Source organism: Macaca nemestrina, chromosome 7 (genome assembly GCF_043159975.1).
Source record: "Macaca nemestrina isolate mMacNem1 chromosome 7, mMacNem.hap1, whole genome shotgun sequence".
Taxonomy (NCBI): Eukaryota; Metazoa; Chordata; class Mammalia; order Primates; family Cercopithecidae; genus Macaca; species Macaca nemestrina.
Window position 1 is genome coordinate 83,861,699 of NC_092131.1, and position 12,190 is coordinate 83,873,888.

Here is a 12,190-nt window from a genome sequence, read left to right on the forward strand (position 1 = left end):
AGATCTTCATAACACACATCCCAATTATAATACGATAACTGCATAGGCTGAGCACGGTGGCTCACACCTGTAATCCCAGAACTTTGGTAGCCTGAGACAGGCAGATCACTTGAGCCCAGGAGTTTGAGACCAGCCTGGGCAACGTGGCGAAACTCCATCTCTACAAAAAATATAAAAATTAGCCAGGCGTGGTGGTGCACACATGTAGTCCCAGCTACTTGGGAAGTTGAGGCAGGTGATCACTTGAGCCCAGGAGGCAGAGGTTACAGTGAGCTGAGGTCACGCCATTGCACTCCAGCCTGGGTAACAGAGTGAGCCTCTGTCTCAAAACAAACAAACAAATAAATAACTGTGTACTTATTTAATGTCTGAGTACCCAACTAGAGTGTAAATTCTCTAATGAAAGGTACCTTGTCTTATTTCTCTACCTACATCTTTACTTTTTGATTGATCTAATTAGCAAATACTTGTGGAAATAAATGAAAGCTAACCAATGAAAACAGGCAAATATTATTTATTCAGAGCTCTCTATCAAAAGTGAGTCAGCCACCATCACTTGCATTTTGGCAGCGACTCAAAAGCATGCAGAGGAGCAGGAAAGCTTTATAGTGGACAAAGGGAAGGCTTCGGGTATTCCCTGAGTGGAGGCTGTGGCATGGGGAAGCCATGGGTGGCCTAACTAGAAGTGGAGCATCATTTCATCCGCAAAATGGAGTAAAGAAAAAAATATTAGAAGTGATGCATCATACATGATGGGTTAGGGATGCATGGCTATCTGTTGTTAATCAAGTCCTGGCTGTTTCTAGCAGGTTTTTGAAAGGGTTATTGTTTGGATTCCTGGGCTGGTTGCTAGAGATAGTGATCTGATTTTTCACAAGTCTGACTTTTTTTTTTTTTTTTTTTTGAGACAGAGTCTTGCTTTGTCACCCAGGCTGGATTGCAGTGGCACAATCTTGGCTCACTGCAACCTCCGCCTCCTGGGTTCAAGCAATTCTCCTGTTTCAGCCTCCTGAGTAGCTGGGACTACAGGTGCATGCCACCACTCCTGGCTAATTTTTTGTATTTTTAGTAGAGTCGGGGTTTCACCATGTTGCCAGGCTGGCCTCGAACTCCTGACTTCAGGTGATCTGCCCTGAAGGGGCAGGGATTACAGGCATGACTTTTAGTCAGCTGGCTTCCTGGGCTGGTAAAGATAGATAATGGGTTAGTTTCTTGGACTAATTGCGGCAGATTGTGGGTCAGGATTCTGTTTTTATATATGGCCATTTTCCATTTGTATATTCAGTCTCTGACATTTATTGAACATCTATTATGTGCCATACACCATGCTAGGCTCTGGGATACAAAGATTGATAAAGATCATGATTGACTGATTGAAAAGTTGATAAGAGATGGTGTTGAAATAACTAGATGCATCCATTAGAATAGACTTGGCTAGGTAATGAGATAAAAACCTGAAATTTCAGTGGCTTAAATGAGGTAGTTTTGTTCTCATTCATGTAAAGGCTCTGTAGCTCAGCACTCAAGTCCTAGGATGGTGGCTCCACAACCAACAGGCCCCCAGGCTCCTCCTGTCTTACTGCTGCACCATCCTTAGCATCCCACTGCATGGGAGATGACCACTTACGGTGCAGCCCTCACATCCTTGTTTAAACGAACAAGCAGAGAAAAAGCAGAAAAATGCAAACTCTCTTCCCCCACACACCATTTATATTTACTATCAATTGGCCAGAAGTTAGTCACATGGCCACATATAGCTGCAATAGAGGCTAGAAAATGTATTTATTCCAAGTGAACATATGTCTGGCTAAAAAATGACAGGTTCTATTACTAAGGAAGATGGGGAGAAAGGTTGTTGGACTCAACTAGCAGCCTCTGCAAACTAGATAAATGGGGTTTGGGGATTACCCATAGATTCCAGTTACCAGTGTTTTCTCTTGTCTCTTTCTTCTACTATAGGATATTCTTTTTTCTTCTTCTTCTTTTTAATAATTTTAATGTTTATTTTAGATTTAGGAAATACATGTGCAGGCTTGTTACATGTACTACAGGATATTCTTGACCTACTAAGTAATTACCCTCATTATGTATTACACAGAACAAAGCAAGTTCTTTTCAAAGTTAAAAAGAATCAGCTCTGTGAGATTCGCTGTTATTCTATTTTAAAGATGTTGTTTATCATTATCTATGGCAACTACTCAGAGTGCTCGCTCTGTGATCAGGGACACTTTTTCTCTTAGGTCTTAGTGTCAACAATAACTATGCTTCTCCTGGATCATCAGGCAAAAGGCAAGACCATTGAGTTTTTTTATTTTTATTATTTATTTATTTATTTAATTATTTTGGAGATGGAGTCTCACTCTGTGGCCCAGGCTGGAGTACGTTGGTGCGATCTTGGCTCACCGCAACCTCTGCCTCGCAGGTTCAAACGATTTTCCTGCCTCAGTCTCCCAAGTTGCTGGGATTACAGGTGTGTGCCACCACGCCCAGCCAATTTTTTTATTTTTAGTAGAGTTGAGGTTTTGCCATTTTGGCCAGGCTGGTCTCGAACTCCTGACCTCAAGTGATCCGCCCTCCTCGGCCTCCTAAAGTGCTGGGATTACAAGTGTGAGCCACCACACCTGGCCCCATTGAGACTTTTAAAAGGGCAGATGTTGAGCTTTGCTGTGGGCCAAGCACTTGAAATATACATTGCATTGTAGACCATCAGTGTAATTAATTTGGTCCACTCTAAAATTATGTTCTGTCTTTTTGGATAAAATCCATGATCCAATTAGATTCATGACCTCGTACATTCATGTTCATGGTCATATAGAAGTCTCCAGACTTTGCCTTAGAAAATTCCCACTCGTTCTGGGCATCATTCCTGTTTATTTTGATGTTTTTGCTTCGTACCTTCTACTTCATCCTAGTCAGAGGATGAGCCTAAGGAATTGAGCTATAATAGCAAAGCAGATTTTGCTCTCTCCTCTGCAAGAAGAAAACAGTGAAAATTGTTTCAACAGGGACTATGTTTATTGTCTCACTCTGTTGCCCAGGCTGGAGCGCAGTGGCACGATCTCGGCTCACTGTAACCTCTGCCTCCCGGGTTCAAGCAATTCTCTGCCTCAGCTTCCCAAGTAGCTGGGATTACAGGTGCCCACCACCATGCCCGGCTAATTTTTTGTATTTTCAGGAGAGACGGGGTTTCACCTCTTGGCCAGGCTGGTCTTGAACTCCTGACCTTGTGATCCACCCGCCTCGGCCTCCCAAAGTGCTGGGATTACAGGCGTGAGCCCCGCGCCTGGCGCCAGATCATTATTCTTACCTTCACTGCAAAAAACTGGTGAGGTTGTAAACTTCACTGCAATTCAGAAACTTGCAAGATCAATTTCTTTTTCTTTTTTTTTTTTTTGAGACGGAGTCTGGCTGTGTCATCCGGGCTGGAGTGCAGTGGTACGATCTCGGCTCACTGCAGCCTCTGCCTCCTGGGTTCAAGTGATCCTCCTGCCTCAGCCTCCTGAGTAGCTGGGGCTACAGGCACCTGCCACCATGCCCGGCTGAATTTTGTATTTTTAATAGAGATGGGGTTTCGCCGTGTTGGCCAGGCTGGTCTCAAACTCCTGACCTCAAGTGTTCCTCCTGCCTCAGCATCCCAAAATGCTGGAACTGAGTATAAGATCAATTTCTGAATTCAGTTTTTGGCTGATATCTGCAGAGAGAAGGATGCCAGGCAATGGTGCTTTATTTTCTTCTGGGCTTTGAGGTGGATATTCTTTGTTTAATATTTTTATTCTCTCACCTTTAGCTCTCCAATGCCATTGGAAACAAAAATTCAACCCTAGAATCCCACATTCCTCATCATCTTTAAAGTGTTCTATAGGAAGTGCTACCTGGTCCTTCGGGATCTCATCTAGCTTTCCTTGATGGAATGTGGAAGGAGTCTCATTGGGCAAAAGCTCAATCTTTTCCCCATATCCAATTCCAAATGCCCCATACATCCTCTGACATTTTGGTGCACACAGTCCTACCTATAAAGTGGCAAAATTGAGTAATCATTTAATTTACCATCAGGGAGATACTATACCAAGGTTAAATGTGCATTGCACTTTCATCTAGTGACTAATATATATGATTGTTTAACCAATGCCAGAATACGTGGTTCTAAGAAATAAGATTTGGCAGACAAAACAATGGCCCACCCCAACCCCCAATTATTAGATATTCATGTTTTATTCCCCAAAAACCTATAAATATGTCATCTTGGCCGGGCGCGGTGGCTCAAGCCTGTAATCCCAGCACTTTGGGAGGCCGAGACGGGTGGATCACGAGGTCGGGAGATCGAGACCATCCTGGCTAACATGGTGAAACCCCGTCTCTACTAAAAAATACAAAAAACTAGCCGGGCGAGGTGGCGGGCGCCTGTAGTCCCAGCTACTGGGGAGGCTGAGGCAGGAGAATGGCGGGAACCCGGGGGGCGGAGCTTGCAGTGAGCTGAGATCCGGCCACTGCACTCCAGCCTGGGTGACAGAGCAAGACTCCGTCTCAAAAAAAAAAAAAAAAAAAAAAATGTCATCTTACATGGCAAAAGGAACTTTGTAGATGTAATTAAGTTAAGGGCCTTGAGATGGGAGATTATCTTGAATTATCTGGATGGGCCTAATATAATCACAAGTGTCCTAAAAAGTACAAGGGGAAACTGAGTGCTCCTGTCTGTAATCCCAACTACTCAGGAGGTCAGGGCAGGAGAATTGCTTGGGACCAGGAGTTCAAGACCAGCCCAGTCAACATAGCATGACTTCATCTCTTAAAAAAAAAAAAAAAAAAAAAAGATAGACTGGGGACGGTGGCTCACACCTATAATCCCAGCCCTTTGGGAGGCTGAGGCAGGTGAATCATTTGAGGTCAGGAGATCAAGACCAGCCTGGGAAACATAGTGAAACCCCATCTCTACCCAAAATACAAAAATTAACCAGGCGTGGTGATGCGTGCCTGTAGTCCCAGCTACTTGGGAGTCTGAGGCAAGAGAATCGCTTGAACCTGGGAGGCAGAAGCTGCAGTGAGCAGAGACCGTGCCACTGCGCTACAGCCTGGAGACTCCATCTCCAAAAAAAAGATAGTGAATGGGAGGCAACAGAAGAGAGTCAGGGGGAGCTGTGTCTGTGGGAAAAAAAAGTCACAGAGAGATGCAGAGTTGTTGGCTTTGAAAATCTAGAAAGAGGCCATGAGCCAAGGAATCTGGGTGGCTTCTAAGAGCTGGAAAGACAAGGAAACAGATTCTCGCCTAAAGCCTCCAGAAGGAACACAGCCCTGTCAATGCCTGTGAGGCCCAGTGAGGCCAGTGTTGAACTTCTGTCCTACAGAACTGTAAGATAATATATTTGTGTTGTTTTAAGCCACTAAGTTTGTGGTTATTTGTTACAGCAGCAATAGGAAAGGAATACACAAGAGGTGGTCTCATCTCTACAAATGCTCTCACTGACCCAATCTCCACAGTTTTGCTTCTAATCCCTATGACTCTCTAGAGATTTTACAATTCAAGGAATAACTGCTTCCACAGGGGACTCGAGAGTGGTTCCCCCACCACTGCCCATTTTAGGCCTTGTGCCATTAAAGAATCCGGCAGGCCAGGTATGCTGGTGCATGCCTGTAATCCTAGCACTTTGTGAGGCTGAAGTGGGAGGATCATTTGAGCCCAGGAGTTCAAGACTAGCCTGGGCAACATAGTGAGACCCTGTCTCTACAAAATATTTTCTTTTTAAATTAGCCAGACGTGGTGGTACATGCCTGTAGTCCCAGCTACTTGGGAGGCGGAAGCAGAAGGATTGCCTAAGCCAGGAGGCTGAGGCTGCAGTGAGCCATGGTAATGCCACTACCCTCCAGCCTGGGCAACAGCAAGGCGCCATCTCAAAATAAATAAATAAATAAATAAATAAATAAATAAATAAATAAATAAATTTAATTAAATAATTAAGTAACTGACAAAACAACAAAAACAAAAATATGTCATAGTATTGTTTAGGTCTACTGTGATTGACCCCAACCATCATGGGGAAAAAAGGTTACTACTAAGCAGTAGAGCCCAAAAGGGTAAGCCTGAAACTCCAGGCACTCCCCTGAGTGCTTCCCACAGTGCCCACTGCTGAGGGTTAGCAGAAGATTGCTACAGGCCTACATAGGAAGGACTATCAAGTGCTCAAAACACTCCAAAATGAAGGTGGGCCACCCTGCTAAGTACAACAACAACAAAACACAACAGCCAGCTAAGAGGCTGGTCAAAGACAAGGTATAAGATAACAAAACAGAAGCAAACTACCAGTTACCAACCTGTCCAATGGCTAACATGAGGGTGGTGTCTTTCGTTTTGTTTTCTGCTTGAGTGTCCAATGAATAAAACGTTACCTCCTTCCCTTACATTTCCTCTTCCTGCTTATTTATTTATTTATTGAGACAGAATCTCACTCTGTTGCCCCGGCTGGAGTACAGTGGCATAATCTTGGCTCACTGCAACCTCCACCTCCTGGGCTTAAGAAATCCTCCTACCTGGCCATCTGGAAAGCCTGCAATCCCAGCACTTTGGGAGGCTGAGGTGGGTGAATTACCTAAGGTCAGGAGTTTGAGACCAGCCTGGCCAACATGGTGAAACCCCGTCTCTACTAAAAATACAAAAATTCGCTGGATATGGTGGTGCATGCTTGTAATCCCTGAGGATTAGAGAATTGGGAGGCTGAGGCAGGAGAATTGCTTCAACCCAGGAGGCGGAGGTTGCAGTGAGCTGAGATCGCGCCATTGCACTCCAGCCTGGGTGACAGAGTGAGACTCTAACTCGAAAAAACAAAAAAGAAAGAAAGAAAAGAAAAGAAAAAAAAAAAGAGAGAGGGAGATCCTCCCACCTCAGCCTCCTGAGTAGCTGGGATTACAGGTGTATGCCACCATGCTGGGCTAATTTTTTTGTATGCTTTAGCAGAGACAGGGCTTCCCCATGTTGGCCAGGCTGGTCTCGAACTCCTGACCTCAGGTAATCCACCCACCTCAGCCTCCCAAAGTGCTGGGATTATAGGCATGAGCCACCACGCCCAGCCTCCTCTTCCTGTTTCAAATAGAAATAATCATAACTTTTGTTCTTTCTTCTATTTTCTCCCCATTATAAAGAGTTAATTAGTGTGGCTTCCTTAAAGAAAGGTAGATTCCCACAGAGATTCACATCATGTGAATTAATAGATAGAAAGGAAACTTACAAACTAAACAAGCAAAAGAGGTTATGTCTTTAAAACAAAATCATGTCACCCCTCAGAATGTAAACTAAGGGCAGAATCCATTTTTGATTCATCTGTGTCTTTCCCTATTGCATAACAGAGTGCCTTGCACTTTGCATGTGGTTAGTAAATATTTGCTGAATGAGGGAGGAGGGAAGGAGGAAGCAAGGAAGGAACGGAGGGAGGGAGGGAGTCTATTCCTCCTTTATAGCTCATATTAACATAGCTTCCTTCTCCCGCATGATTTGCCATCAGTGCAGCCTGTTGTCTTCTCTGCTCCATCCCTACTTCTCCCCAGAAACAATCTCAGCCTCTTACCTTGCCCCTTCTAATTGTGGATCCCTATTCTATTGGTGTAACTTCTTGTTTCTTCAAACCTTTCACTCAAAACTTTCTCCCTTTCACCTTACCTGAGACCTGGACATTCTCTCATAACCTTTGCACAGACAGGCCGTCCTTCCACATATCAGAGAAGAAAGTGGAGTTTTCCTCTCCATGGCCTCATAGCAGCTTTCAGAACCACTCTTGATCATTTTCACTTAGAAACTCCTCTGAAGGCTGTGCCATTCATTTCATTCACTCATGCCGCCCTGTCCCTATCTGAGTCATGGCCACCTGACAACCTAAAGGAATTCTCTGGTGGGCTTTGGCACCTGGCTCAGGGTGCCTCTCTTCCTCATCCCTACCAGCCACCTGGGGACTAAGGCTATTCCAATACTCCAGGTTATGTTCCTCAATCTAATGACCCTTACATCAATAATTTAAATATGCAACACACTGTCCACTTACCAGGGTTTAGGAATGCTCCATTCCCTACTACCAAACTCTGAAATTACACCCTTTTTTTTTTTTTTTTTTTTTTGAGATACAGTCTCACTTTGTCACCGAGGCTGGAGTGCAGTGGTGTGATCTCGGCTCACTGCAACCTCTGCCTCCTGGGTTCAAGCAATTCTCTACCTCAGCCTCCCGAGTGCTGGGATTACAGGCGTGTGCCACCACGCCCAGCTAATTTTGGTATTTTTAGTAGAGATGGGGTTTCACCATCTTGGCCAGGCTAGTCGTGAACTTCTGACCTCATGATCCATCCGCATCGGCCTCCCAAAGTCCTGAGATTACAGGAGTGAGCCACCATGCCCGGCCTTGAAATTCCCCTTTTTGGCCCAAACCTTGAGTTTCTGTGCCCTGCTCTCTCCTCCCCAATTCTGATTTCCATTACTTTGTTGTTCTCCTAGACTAACAACCCCCTATTCCAGCTTTAGTGCTCTCCCTGTCCAACCTGGGATCCACATGAGCCATTTCAAAAGTGTTTTCACAAGCAATCAAGATTTCCTCAGCCCTTAACTTTCCATCACTTCCCAAACTGAGGTAAGCCAAGCATGCATTTCTCTGCCTCCTGGTCTGGAGAAAGTTTCACAATCATGATGATTGATTCCATAATAAATCACTGCTTTCTAACTTCAGCTGCACCCTCGCTGCTGCTCCACAAACATTTTATCCATCTGTAATTATCTCTATCTGACTTCACCATGATCAACTAATTTGCATCAGATCAACCCTCTGAGAGCAACTACAAAAGCTGGGTACAATTATTTAAAAATTTTTTATTTCAGCAGCTTTGGGGGTACAAGTGGTTTTTGGTTACATGAATGAATTGTATAATTGTGAAGTCTGAGATTTTAGTGCATCTGTCACCTAAATAGTGTACAATGTACCCAATATGTAGCTTTTTATTCCTTGTCCCCCTCCCACCCTTCCCACGTCTGAGTCTCCAAAATCCATTATACCACTCTGTATGCCTTTGCATAGCTGGGTACAAATTTTTAAAAATATGTTTGAAGACACTGGAAATTCATCAAGGCATGAGGCTCTGAAGGGCCAAGGTCCCAGAAGAAAGGGAAGCATGTTGAGGTGAGGCCAACATTCTGCATGGTCTGTCCCATGGGGGATATTTATTGACTTGTGAGAGGCAGCCAGACTCAGTAGGAGATAGTGCCTAAGAGATAGGAGGCTGAGAAGAACTTTCAGTAGTCCACAGTCCTGAGGAAACAAAAACTGGAATTTAGAGCCTGTTAAGGAGGAAGGGCCTGTTAAACAACACAGAATGTCATTAGGGTCCCTGAAGAACTATATTCTAGGACTAAAGCTGTATTGGTCAGGGTTTAATCAGAAGACAGAAACCACAGTCATTTGAAACGGGATCATTTAATATAAACAAGTATTGTGCTCACTTTGGCGACACACGTACTAAAATGATACAGAGAAGATTAGCATGGCCCCTGCACAAGGATGACATGCAAATTCATGGAGTGTCCCATATTTTTTTTTTTTTTTTTTTTTTTTTGAGACGGAGTCTCGCTCTGTAGCCCAGGCTGGAGTGCAGTGGCCGGATCTCAGCTCACTGCAAGCTCCGCCTCCCGGGTTCACGCCATTCTCCGGCCTCAGCCTCCCGAGTAGCTGGGACTACAGGCGCTGCCACCTCACCCGGCTATTTTTTGTATTTCTTAGTAGAGACGGGGTTTCACCGTGTTAGCCAGGATGGTCTCGATCTCCTGACCTCGTGATCCGCCCATCTCAGCCTCCCAAAGTGCTGGGATTACAGGCTTGAGCCACCGCGCCCGGCCGGAGTGTCCCATATTTTTATTTGCAAAAATAAAATAAAGAAGCATTAACTCTAACAGGGTATTGGCATACTAAGGGATTAGCTAGTAAGAAGAAATGAGAATTCTAAAGGACACAGGAACAGCAAATATAAGAAAACCCCACTACTCCTAGGACTGAAATAGCTGTGAAGTTGGCCAAGCAGATGCCAAAGCAAGTTATTCATGGGGAGGTGCCTTAGCAGTTGCAACAGGCTGAGAAGCCACCCAGAAAGGTGCCAGGGAAAGCTTTTGGCTGCTAGGCACTGCTGACCACTTTGCACTGCCTGAGTGAGTGTACACTGAAGAAGTTGCACGTGCTGCCGGAGTAAGGCAAAGGAGCAAACCAAAACCAGGAAGATGGACTTCTTCCTCCTCCCGTGTTCCTCCAACACCCACTACTGACAGTGCTTAACACTATGCCAGCTGGCAAAAGAGATCGTTCTATTCCCTCTTATCTGCAGGGATATGCTCCACCCCCAGTGGAGACCCGAAACCACAGATAGCCCCAAACCCCAGCCAAAGAACGCCAAAGTTACATTTTCTTTTCTTTTACTAGACAGGGTCTCACTCTGCCACCCAGACTGGAGGGCAGTGGTGGGATCACAGTTCCTTGTAGATTTGATCTCCTGGACTCAAGTGATCCTCCTACCTCAGCCTCCCAAGCAGCTGGGACTACAGGTATATGCCACCACACCCAGCTAACACGTTTTCACTTAAAGCAGCACTTTATGGTTTCTTGTTGGCATATCCAAATTGCTAGCATCACTATTCTTTGCTTTGGGACCATTATTAGGTAAAATAAAGATTACTTGAACACAAGCACTGACATACCTGGACAGTTGATCTGATAACCAATATCACCACTAAGTGACTAACAGGCAGGTATTGTAGACAGCATGGATAATTCCCTTGATCGCTCTTTATACTTCACCTAACATCCATCTCTTTCCCTCCCTTCACTACTAAACCTCTTCACTTTTTATTTGTTTGTATCTATTTTTGCAGAATCAGAGTCTCCCTATGTGACCCAGGCTAGTCTTGAACTTCTGGGCTCAAGCAGTCTTCCTGCCTCAGCCTCCCAAAGTGCTGGAATTACAGTCATGAGCCACAGCACATGGCCTAAAGGTCACTTTTTTTTTCTTTTCTTTTCTGAGACAGAGTCTTGCTCTGTCGCCCAGTGGCACGATCTCAGTTCACTGCAACCTCCACCTCCCGGGTTGAAGCAATTCTCCTGCCTCAGCCTCCCAAGTAGCTGGGATTGCAGGCACCAGCCACCACGCCTAGCTAATTTTTGTATTTTTAGTAGAGATGGGGTTTCACCATGTTGGCCAGGCTGGTCTTGAACTCCTGACCTTGTGATCTGCCTGCCTCAGCCTCCCAAAGTTCTGGGATTACAGACATGAGCCACCGCGCCCGGCCTAAAGTTCACTTTTTAAGATGTTGAATCTAATCCAAAAACACCCTCCAAGCAGACCCATAAAATGTAACCATCACAAGGTCCTTCTCCCACACAATGGGATCTTGCTCACCACCCCTCTCTTTCCAGGTCCAATGCAAACACAGCCAAGAAGTGCAAGGGAGTTAGTGCCTCCAGATGAAATCCTCAACCAATGAGTGCAGACACTGGCAGATGAATGTTCCAGCCTCCCATCCTTCATATGGACAATTCTGGGAGGCATTCTTTAAATTTGGAGTCTCTACTGGAAAGGAGCCTCCATTGCCTACAATAACAATCTCAATAAAACATCCTCATATTGGCTTTCTTGCCTTCCCTAGTTCACACTCTGTTGCCTCACTGCTGCTTCTTAGGATTCCCTCCCCAAAACACTACCTCTGTTAAATCCAAGCTCAGGCTCTTCTTTTTGGGAAACCCAAACTTAGACGCCTTCTCAGTAGCAGCTGAGTCTGATGAGTGTCTCCTCCCTTGGCTATCCCGGTTCTGCTCCAGCCTCTCTGACCTCAGTTTCTCTCACTGGTTTCTCTTCTGCTGGTCTGACTTTGGAGATATAGTGTTTTCTGTCCTCTGCCTTCTTCCTCTATAGACTCTCTTGGTTGGTGTTGTTCATTTCAGCATAACTCTCACCACTTCCCTGCTCTGGTCTCCTGTCTTCTCCTGCCTGCTAGGGATCCCTTGAGGCTGCAGCACGTGGCTCTCACACAAATATGTCCACATCCAAATATAGCCCATTCCCACATAATTTATCTCTTCTATGTTCCATACCTCAGTGTCATGGCATTACTATTCTCTCAACTTCCCAGAATAGAAACTTTGAATATTCCTTCCCTCTCATCCCCAGGTTCTTCTACTAATACCTC

At 45.0% G+C, this 12,190-nt stretch overlaps 1 long non-coding RNA gene and 1 pseudogene across 3 annotated transcripts in view; both read left to right on the forward strand.

The window, feature by feature from the left end:
- LOC105477875 (uncharacterized) overlaps positions 1 to 11,631 on the forward strand; it is a 19,613-nt gene extending 7,982 nt beyond the window's left edge. For 2 of the 3 annotated variants that reach the window (XR_011625984.1, XR_011625983.1), the window contains 2 exons: positions 8,468 to 8,600; positions 11,421 to 11,631. This is a non-coding gene — a long non-coding RNA (uncharacterized lncRNA). The remainder of the gene's footprint in view (positions 1 to 8,467; positions 8,601 to 11,420) is intronic. The other variant, XR_011625985.1, reaches the window with a different exon arrangement.
- Positions 9,456 to 9,556, forward strand: LOC112425972 (U6 spliceosomal RNA; annotated as a pseudogene).
- Positions 11,632 to 12,190: the final 559 nt, after the last annotated feature.